At 53.1% G+C, this 10,584-nt stretch overlaps 1 long non-coding RNA gene across 1 annotated transcript; it reads right to left on the bottom strand.

Annotated features, from left to right (window-relative positions):
• Positions 1-758: 758 nt before the first annotated feature.
• Positions 759-3,993, bottom strand: LOC124976666 (uncharacterized). The gene is made up of 3 exons (XR_007107046.1): positions 3,326-3,993; positions 1,420-1,522; positions 759-895 (listed from the first exon to the last, which is right to left on the bottom strand). It is a non-coding gene; the product is annotated as an uncharacterized LOC124976666 (long non-coding RNA).
• Positions 3,994-10,584: the final 6,591 nt, after the last annotated feature.

Here is a 10,584-nt window from a genome sequence, read left to right as displayed (position 1 = left end):
CCAGTCACCTCAGCAGCGCCTCTGATCAAAAGGATGAGTGTGGACGCTTTCCTCCCTGCCTCCCTCGCATGCCCCCCGCCTTCCGCCACGTGCTGACGCAGCAGCAGGCCCAAGGTAGATCTGCCCCATCTTGGACTTCCCAGCCTCCAGAACCTTGAGTCAAACACTATAGTTTATAACGTACCCACTCTGTGATATTTTGTCATAGCAGCAGAAAACAGACCAAGACACACAGACATGTAAAGACCGCTCACGATACCTCAATCCAAGAGGGAAACGTGTTATAAAACATTATCTGCTGATGGAGCTCGTCTGGGTAAGGAGTGCATTCACCTGAATACACGTGTTAAAGTATTTGTAGAGAAAGAACCATGCAAATGATCACTTGAGGCTTCAGAGGCTGTGCCCCTTCACCCAGGCCCTGGTCAGACACGCAGACCCGGTTCGCTCACCTGCAAACCCCCAAGCTGAGTCTCATTCCAGAGTCTTCCTTCCCTCTCCCTACATACATTTAATGACTCTTTAAACATCACACCCCTCTCACCTCCAGGCTGCAGCCTCAGTCAGCTCCCCTCCTTTATCTAGACCAGCTGGCCTCCCTCCCACCCCCTGGCCTCCCTTGCAGCCCCTGGCCTCTGTGGCCCCACCTCCAGTGGGCTGTTTGATCCACATCATGACACCCTTCTTCAGCACCCACAAAGAAAGCCTCACTTTCAAACGCTGCAAGTAGTGAAGCGAGGAACTTCCACCTTTGCTCATGTACAAACTTGTTTGGTTTTTTTTTTTTTTTTTTCATTCATTTTCTTCCATAGAAATTCCCAGGTTGGAATTCTGGGCTGAGGGAATGGGATTTCTTTCCCTCCCCATTCTTCTCCAACATCCAGACTTTGAGGTCCTGTCAAAAAAAAAAAAAGAAACACTTCATTTCTGTGCCCTGGTTCTTCTGCTGTCCTTTCATCTCTTAAATTGGGTTGGAATGTGATCTTTTCATCCAGAAAATTTATTTTGATTTTGAAACACTTAGGCACCTTCTTCCCCATGTTTTTGTTTGCTGGGCTTCTCCTGTGCATGGCTTCGGGTCATGGAAACCTTTTTCTTCTAATTGGCCTGCGTTTCACAAGTTTACATGCTGTAATTTCTCCCCAGTGAACTTAAAAAAAGAGAAAAGAAAGAAAAGAAAAGGAGCCCAGCAGTGGGCCGGGCTTCCTCCCAGAGCTCCAAGTAGTGAACAGTGAAAATAAATAAATAATAACAAGAGTACAGGGGGGTCATCTGTGTTCATTTGCATTAGCATAATGAGTCATTCCTCTTTCTTAAAAAACAAAGACAAAAATGTAGCAGGGAGGGTCCCCAGGTCTGGAGGTGTGGAAGACCTCCTTTGAGTTGACTTTCAGCAGATGTGGTGAACTTTGGACTTACCTGGAATTTTCACTAGGCTAAAATGATAACAGAAGACGTCATTGGTAAGTTCCTCCTCTGGGGCATTGCTCCCTTCTCCTTCCTCTGGAATTATCCGGGAATCCTGTCCAAAGGTGTCAAGGCCATAAGTGCTTATAAACCTCTGACTGATGTGTGCACTCTTTTGGGGCTAAACAGGGAGATTCAGGACTTGGATCTTTTATATAAGCCATCTGCTTCAAATAAAAGTTATCATCTCCAGGTCAAATATGACTTTCAGCCACAGAGCCTTCCCCCAACAGGACTATACTGGGAAATGCATTTTTTAAATGCTCTTATTCCCTCTCTCCAAGCTTCCGACTGGCTGTCTCATCCTCACAGATGACACCCAAGTCACAAAGTTTGCCCCATCTACTGCTACAAATCACCCAGTCCTGCCCCCATCCTACCTTCTTTGCCTTCTACTTAGCAAAGTTTCCTAGAAGAAGCCCTGTCCCTCCTGCCCCAGGACCTTTGCATATGCTTTTACTCTGCCAGAAGGCTCTCTGCCCCACCCCACTCACTTCTTCCCAGTCTCAGATCCTGCGGGGCTGCCCCAGACCCTCTTTAGCTGCTCTTGAGCTCTCTGGACACTGTGTGCCTCTCCTTCACAGGTGTCACTTCATATTATTCTGTATCTTTGTTTATTTTCAGCCCCCCCAACAAGACTGAGCCCAAAGCAGGCAGGGCCACTGTCCAAGGTCCTCCACAGTGATTGCTACCCAAACAGTGATAAGAGCCCAACCATGAGTATCACCTGCACTGTCAAGATAGGAGCAGGCTTGGAGGGGCTGGAAGACAGCCTCACGCTGCAGAGCAGTACCCTCTGGGGAGACGTTCCCACGTGTGATGGGGTAGCCAGTGAGCTAACACCACGGGAGGTGGCGGCTGCCTGGAGAGAGCACGTCCAGCCGGGCCTGGGCTGCCTGCAAATGTGGACTCGCCCCTCTCCTTTCCACCACCATCTCCTGGCCAACGCCTCTGCCAGCTCTCTGTGACCATTCAAAAATCCTCCAGTCATGTCCCTTCCACTGTGGCTCTACGAGAGCACCTAGAAACACTGTCGAGTGGCACTGCCACCATGCTCAGAGCTCGGCCCGCCCCTCCTGGTCTGGGCAGCCCTGGCCACCGGCCCTGACCTGCCTCTCTCCTGGCCCCTCTGTTGCACCACACTGGCTGCTTTGAGGAACTTCAGACCTGCCAAGCTTGTCCTGTACCAGGCTGGTTCCCTCCACTGGGAAAAGGCTTCCCCAGGGTCTCCCTTGGGTGTCCCTCCTCCCGCCAGGCCGGGGAGACACAGGATGGATGCGGGGAAGAGCAGCTTACTCTGAATTGTTGTCAAGGGAAGAAATCGTGGTCGCGGTGGTGGAAAACTACAGAATGTTCCACCACCAGGGATTGGTCTCACCCCCCACCCCCAAGCATCCCAAGCGCAGCCTCCAGCTTCGCCTTGACCTCCTGCGGTGACTGAGAGCCATTCATGGCTCAGCAGACAAGGGAGATGAACAAAAGCAGCCACCAAAGTGACCGACGCCATGATCCAACAATGGGACTCTGCACAGTTTCCAGAAGCTAATTTAGGAACTCCCCTCTGATTCGCTTCTTAGCATCACACTGAGCAACACACAGCAAAGACCTATTCGAGAGGACGGGGACGAGCCCCGGCGGCAGTTGGGAGTGGGATGTGGCTTTCAGTTCGTTTTCCTGCTCCCAGTTGTGTCTTGGTGTTGGTGAAATATAAAAATAAAAATTGAAAAGGGTGGTGTAGGAAAATGGTCACAATAATACCTAGCGTGTAGTCCGTGTCCCCCAACACCCGTTTCCTCTCCCTGGTGATTGCTCCTGCTGGATGCAGGTCCGTCTGCTGGGTCTACATTTCCCAGCATACCTTGCAACTTCAGGGGTTGTCCTGGCCAAGTTCTGACAGGGTGAGGTGCAGTCGGCTGTGCGGGCTCCTGGGAGGGTCTCACGTCTTGGGCAGGACCCCTTTCCGTGTCTCCTTCTCCTTCCCCTGCACTGGAACAGGCTTAATGGGGACTACCTTCAACCACAGAGATGAGTAGAAGTCCCTGGAAGTTGACAGGGAACAAGAGCCTCCTGGCCAGCCCACGGCCTCCAGCCGTTACAAGAGGCAGGGGATGAACGGCTAGCTCAGCTGAAATTGCAGTTCAGGGCCCTCGGCAACATCGGCATTGCCCTTAACACACACCACCTGTCCATCAGGAACGCTCAGCCCAGCCACTGACATTTGAATTGTTCCTCCAGGGATGAGTAGAACTTCTCACAGGGGATAGTTGCAAACCCCTGGAAAAGGGAATTTCATCGTGTGCAAAAGTCCGGAGGTCGGAAAATCCATGGCATATCCTGGCCCAAGGGTTCTTAGGCTTTCCTGACAGTTAAGTCAGATTCCTGGCTCACACCAGCCCTACCCAGTACCACCACTCAGACCCTGTGGATCAGGACCTACAGGGCAGGGGTCAAGGAATAGAAAATTTTGTCCAGTGCCTCAGTCATCCTTGTGACCAGCAAGTCTGGTAAATGCTGGTCTGGACACCTTGGCTGTTGACGGAAGCTACGGGAGCACAGCTGGGCACGCTGGATGGAGCTAAAAGTAAATAGCTTTGGAATTTGAACTTTAACACGTGAAGTTGCTTCAGCAGCAACGGGCTGTTGCGTCTTATCTTTCCTTCGGGGAGACAGATGACACAAATTCTTTTGAAATTTCAGTGAAAGGTATACCTTTTTTCCAGAAAGTCCTCCCCTGCCCCCACAGTCGAATACATTTCCAGGGTCTCAATAATCTGTTCTCTGGAACCCAGTGGAAGGGACTCCAGGGCAGGATTTCAATGGAGGAGGATCTGATCAGATCAGCGGCGACCCTTGTGGAAATATGGGGACTGAAGGGCAAAGCAGGGCTCCAGGGAGCAAGTCCAGGTGAAGGAGCCCAAACCGGGTGGAGCTCAAGGCCACAGAGGAGGTGGCTGGGGTGGGTGGCCCGTGACCAAGGAAGGGGACAGAATTCAAGGCTGAGGGAGGCTTCGGGTTTTGCGGTGGGGTGTGCAGGGACAATGACTTCAGTTCTTTGACATGTCGAGTTTACAGCAATAAGCAAAAGGACTTTGAGGAATTCTGCAGCTGGTTCCTGGAAAGCCATGGAAACTCAGGTGGACGTCGGAGGCTTGTTGAGGTGGGGGGCAGCGGATGCCAGGCCTCCTCCAGGGAGAGGCTGGAAAAGAGACCGAAGCCAGACCAGGTGGAACCCACTTCAGCGGGGCAAAGAGGAGTCCTGGAAAGAGGAGACAGGGAAAGAGAGACAGACAGGGGAAGCAGGAGCAGAAAGGTCAAGCCCAGCAAACTGAAGAGGTCACTGGGGAATCTCTAAGAGTCTTTTTCTCACTCTGCCAGGCACACCCTTGTGGTTAGTGAAAACACAACAGAGAATTTAGGAAGACTTAACCTACCCAACCCTCCCACACACTTTAAACCTCCGGACAGCTTCTCAGACGTTATTCATGCTGGTGCCATTGTTGAACTGTACTGGTTAGGGACTAGCAATATGCATGTTGGGTAGAGACGCAATTTTTTCCCTGAATATTTTGTATCTGCAGGTGGCTGAATCCACAGCAGAGTCCATGGATCCCCAGGCGTTTGGATATATCTAGAGTGACAAGGAAGTGTGGGAAACACTCTCAGGAGCAGAAAGGGCACAGAGGCCCTGACAGTGTTCTTGGTTTTTGTTTGTTTATTTGTTTGTTTTTGTCTTTGGTTTGGTCCTGGGGATTGAGCCCAGGGGCTTTGCCACTGAGCTCCACTCCAGCCCTTTTTAGTTTTTATTTTGAGATAGTGTCTCATTGGTTGCTTGACCTCACTGAAGTCCTGAGGCTGACCTTGAACTTGCACAGGTGTTTTTGGTATTCTTACCACATCTTTAAGTTTGAAATGACATAAATGCAAAAATCCCCTTGTTTTAAAAAGAATCCTTTGAGGAGAGTGGCAGGGACGGGAGCGAGACTGTGGTGGGGTAGCCTGGTGGACCAAGCTTTGGAGAAGTCGGAGGGTGAAGGGGAGGAAGGGGCAGGCAGGGATAATATGAGGGATGGGATACTTGTAGAGAGGGGGACAGGGAGGAGTGGGTGCCTGGGCATGTTTGGGGGCTGAAACACTGTCCCAGAGAGGCAAGGCCAGGGAAGGAGGCCAGGGAGAAGCGGGAGGGGAAGACCAAGCGGGTTGAAATTGTAGACTCCCGCCCAAAGGTCAGCCTTGCAGGAGAATGGGGGACGCTCTCCAGAGTGAGGGCAAAGGAGGTGGCAAGGGGGGACATGTCCCTCTTGCTGAGAAGGGGCACCTGCAGGGCCCGCCACCGCGGCGGCCGGACCCCGGCTACAGGAAGCGATTGCCCTTTTAAGGTACCGGCGGGCGGGCTGTGAGTCAGACTGCGGGGGCGCAGTGGGCACCGCCCGCAGCCCGGCCGCACCACGCCCCGCCCACACCTGCCACGCCCAGCAGCCACGCCCACGCCCGCCACTCCCACGTCCGCGGCCACGCCCACGTCCGCCACGCCCCCGGGCGCCACGCCCAGGCCCCACGCAGGGACAGAAGGGTGAGACCACAGTGTGGCGCGGGCGCCGCAGGAAGTGGGTTTGGCGCGCGGGGTCCATTCCTTTCCGCTGAGCCAGGCGTCCTCCCGCGTTTATCAAAGCTATTTTTACGCCAGGAAGTTTTCAAGTGAGCACTTGTGCGGTGGCACCTCCTTCTTGTCGCGCTGGAGCCTTGAAATTCGCGGCCTATTTATAGCCCGCGTTTATTTTTACCCCGCTCCCGACGAGCGCCTTCTCCAGGGCTAGACCCAGCGGTGGCGGCGCCGGCTGACCCGGCCTTCCTGCCCCCTGGACCCGCCACGGGGCCTCGCGTGCCTTTCAGCGCAGCCTGCATCCCGGGGCTCAGAGGCAGGTGACCCCCGCAGTGAAACGGGGATTGTGGTCACTGTCCTCTCCCGCAGTGCATTTTGATCTCCGCAGTCTCCTTGTCCTGTGCCCCCACCTAGGTGCACAGGCCCAGGAGGGAAGGGCCGTGGCTCATGGCTGATTTCTCACAATTGAGGGTATAGATTAGAAAATGGGTTTCACTGGGAGTAGATCTAGACTGCTTACCCTTTGATGGACAGGAGGGGACCCAATGGTCCTGACACCAGATCTGGGCAGCAGAGAACCTTGGGGTGGCACCGGATTTGGGACTTTCAAAAATTGGTGGTGGTACTTGCCTGTAACCTCAGTGGTTCAGGAGGCCGAGGCAGGAGGATGGCTGGTTCAAATCCAGTCCAACTCATGAGACCTTGTCTCTAAATAAAATACAAAATAGGGCTGGGGCTGTGGTCGCCTCAGTTCAATCCCTAGTACAAAACAACAACAACCACCGGTGGTGGAAAGGATCTTAGCCCGTCCCCAGGTGTTTGCAGTTTAGGGCTAGGATGCAGCTCAGTGGCCCAGCACCTGCCTGGCACGTGTGAGGCCCTGGTTTCCAAACCCAGCACTGCAAAAAAAAAAAAAAAAAAAAAAAAAAAAGAGAGAGAGATAAATAAACTTAAAATCACAGTTTAGACATGTTTACACAAAACGTGTGCCTTGCCCCTCCCACCCTCTTTCCCTCTGGCTCCTGTCTGGCTGTGTTTTCTACCACCATTTTCAAGAAAGACACTTGGGTTTATGGAAAATGGAACTCAGACCACTTTTACTCACCCTTAGTCCCTCCTCTGGGGGCAGAGCAGTGACAGTAGACTTTGGTGGAAAGGGTGATTCAGCTGTTGACTCACCCCTAAGGTCAGGTAGAGACATGGCCTTAAACTTGTCTCTTCGGGTCTCAGTGCAGTGACATGGAATTCCACTTTACAGAGACCACATGTGGCATTGAGAAGGACTTGGAGCCACCCCAGGAGGGTGCAACAGGGCCATGAGGGACCACCCACTCTCTTCACACCCTAGCATTTGGTGGGACTTCTCTCTGCCTAAGAAAGAGCCATATATATATATATAAATAGATAGAGATATAGATATATATGGTGAGAAAGAGTGAGAGGTGTAACGTAAAGAAATGAGTTCCAGAGCTGCCACACACTGACTCCCCCGCACCCCATGAATGACTTACAGAACTTTCCAGAAGTTGCCCAGAGAGGGTGAGAGCTCCCAGCCCTAGAAGGTACTTCTGGCAGAAGCCCTCATCTGGGCTGGGGTGCTCCTCTGCCCTGGTCTGCTCCGGCCTGGTGGGGCCCGTGAGGGTCATCTTTAGGGCTCTTGCCGCAAGGCATAACTCAGCACTGAGTACGCCCCTCTTGGCTGTTTTACGTGTGCCCACAGCAGCTCACGCTGTGCTCTGTCCTGTGAGTCAGGGCCTTCTGAACTTGTTTTTCAGTCACTGTGAGAGCCCTCGGTCGGCCGCTGGCTCTCCCACTTCTGCTCTGTGCTCAGACACCCCCTGGCTAGCAGTCTGGTCAAAAGAAAGGAGCGGAGTGTGACACCCTTCTGCCTGATTTTGCTTTCACCCTTTCTGGAAAATGGGTCTGTGTGTGGGAAGGGATGGATCAGGAGCCCATAATAAAAGATTCCGCATCCTAGGGTGACCGGCTGGACCCTGCCACTGCACAAGCAGCCCGAGGCGCCCTGAGTGGGTTTTGTTAGTGGTTGAGGATGGACCTATTAGAGGAGGGTGGGCGGGAAGACTCACTGTCAGAAGGGTCAAGGGCTCCCGGCCAGGCCCCTCAGCCTGGACCCCTCCCACCGGCCTCTGCCTGGGAACCCAGGTGACTAACCTGGTTAAACGGGTGGTTGATCCTCTCCCCCTTCCCTCCTGTCCTGTGGGAGGAGCAGGGCCACATTAGGCAGCTGGACCCTTCTGAGAGTTGCCTCCCTGGGCTGGCCCTGGGCGGTCATCTAAGGAATTGGCCTGTCCGGTCAAACCCAGACTCCACCTGGGTTATTTAAACCAACACTCTCTCCTCTCGGTGTCGTTCCTTTATGTTTTATTAATGTCAAGGGTTCTTCATTGAGTAGTGGTAACGGCTAGAAAACTCTTAAATAAAAGGCCCAAGTGCCTTTAGTGGGACAGCAGGATGACTGACCGCCTCACGGTGAGGATTTCTGTGACATCAGCCTCATTTGCTCAGGCGTGTAATAAAGTGCATTTCATTTTCTTGCCTTTATCCTTCAGAATATGGGATGGGTACGCTCAGAACGGAACTTGGCAGAACACTGGGCTCTTTGAAGGAAGCATGCTAGACACCCTCACACCCGGTGGTCCCAGGTGAGCATCGGGCCCTGGAAAGTGGCAGACCCGGGTTAGTGTGGCTGCCAAACTTCTTTGCCTCTGTGTCATGCAGCCATCAGGGGATGAGGCCTGGGTGTTGGTGATACCTGCTGGTGACAGCCAGGCACAGGACCCTGGGACCGAGTCCCCAGACAGGCAAGCAGAGGCTGGGTGGGTGGGAAAGCACCTCGGGTCGGGAGCCCTACGTCCTCCATCAGAGCACTCAAGGACGGCTCTTTAGGAAACCTGGAAACTCGAGCTTCTTCCTCTGATGTGATTTATCAGCTTCCAAAATAATGACCGTCCCGTGATTTATTCGCATGTGTACAAACCGTGATGTATTCAACCTTGCTCGTGGGAAGCGTGTAATAATTTATCTTCCTGTTGTCAAAAGGGTTTCACTGAGCAAGAAAGATCAGAGGGAAGCACTTCATTTATATAAGAGAAAAACATGTTCGTCAGGACGTTAGAAGCCCGTGCTTGAACGTGGAGCTGATTAAACGGTCCTTCCCAGTTCCCCGGACTGACAGCTTCCGCTTCCTCTCCTGTGGGTTTCTCATACAGTTCCAAGGACATTATCACTGGGTTCCTTTAAAAATACTGAAGGGGATCCGAATACACCTCCCTTAAATATGCCCCTGGGGCACAAGGGTTAATTGGAGCTGATGGCAACTGAGGAGACCCGGGGAGCCCCCTGTCCTGGCCCATCCGCCTCCTGCCGGGACTGCTGCTCAGCGCCTCTGCACAAACCTTGGGGGACAGCCTGACTTCCATCAGCTCCCTCATGGAGCACCTTCCCATGGCCAAACTCCTTTTCCTGTGCCTATGGCTTCTCCAGAAGTCCTCTCTCTCTGTTAAAACAATATGTCAGCCCCCCAACCCAGTTTAACCACATCTTTGGGTCTTCATTTCTTTTCTGTCAAGACCTCTGGGCATATGAAAAATAAAATCCTAACATCTGATAAAACGCGCAGGCTTTGCCTCTGGCCGATCTGTCTTCCTCACTCTAATTTGCATACCCCAGTGACAGAACACAAGAGGACGGAGGCAGGCTATTTTTCCTCTGCTGGGGTATTCCCTAACTAGAATAAAGATCGGTGTTCCTATAACGTAATCTGATCTATAAGATTTTATCCCAGCATATGATAAGCAGGTTGAGGGAAAACATTCAATTTATTATTACACTTATTACTGCACAAAGGATTCACCTGAAGCCTCTGCGTTGTTTGTTGGGCGTCCAACACAGAGCCTTGCACAGGCCAGGCAAGGGCTCCAACGGGGCACACACCCCAGTCCCTAAAACCCCTTTCTAGACCGTTTTGAAACCTCTCCAGCACCCGCAGGGGTATTCATTTCCGAGTCTAGAGACAACAGCCGAGGGACCCTTCCTAACTGCAGCAGCGGGCGAGCTTCGATGTGGGTCTTCACCTTGGCTCACGGCCTGGCTGCTGAGCCCACGGCACTGCCGATGGTAGCCAGGCCTTTATCCCCGACCCAGAAGAAAGCAGCTCAGCTCCCTGGGGCGGGGCCGGTGGCCAGCCATCAGGGAGGGCCCCACCCAGGACACTGCCCAGCGCCCTGGCTGCTTCACACTCCCCTGGAGGAGCAGAACCCTCTGGATTCCACCCTACCCGAGACCCCGCATGACAGTCCCTGGGACCCACAGTGACGCTGTGCCAATGTGCATCTTCCTGGACCGGGAGAACTACAGTGGCTTCCAGGGCCCAAGAGAAGAGAAACCAGTTCAGGGCCAGTTTTGGCTTCTCAGGGAGGACGAGGAGTTCCGGGAAATGACTTATTCATTTGTGGGACAAATACCTGGAGAGCCTGTAGTGTGCAGCCGCAGCACAG

The sequence above is a fragment of the Sciurus carolinensis genome, chromosome 1 (assembly GCF_902686445.1).
Source record: "Sciurus carolinensis chromosome 1, mSciCar1.2, whole genome shotgun sequence".
Classification (NCBI taxonomy): Eukaryota; Metazoa; Chordata; class Mammalia; order Rodentia; family Sciuridae; genus Sciurus; species Sciurus carolinensis.
The sequence above is the reverse complement of the archived record's forward strand: the minus strand, read 5'-3'. Positions and strand labels throughout refer to the sequence as shown.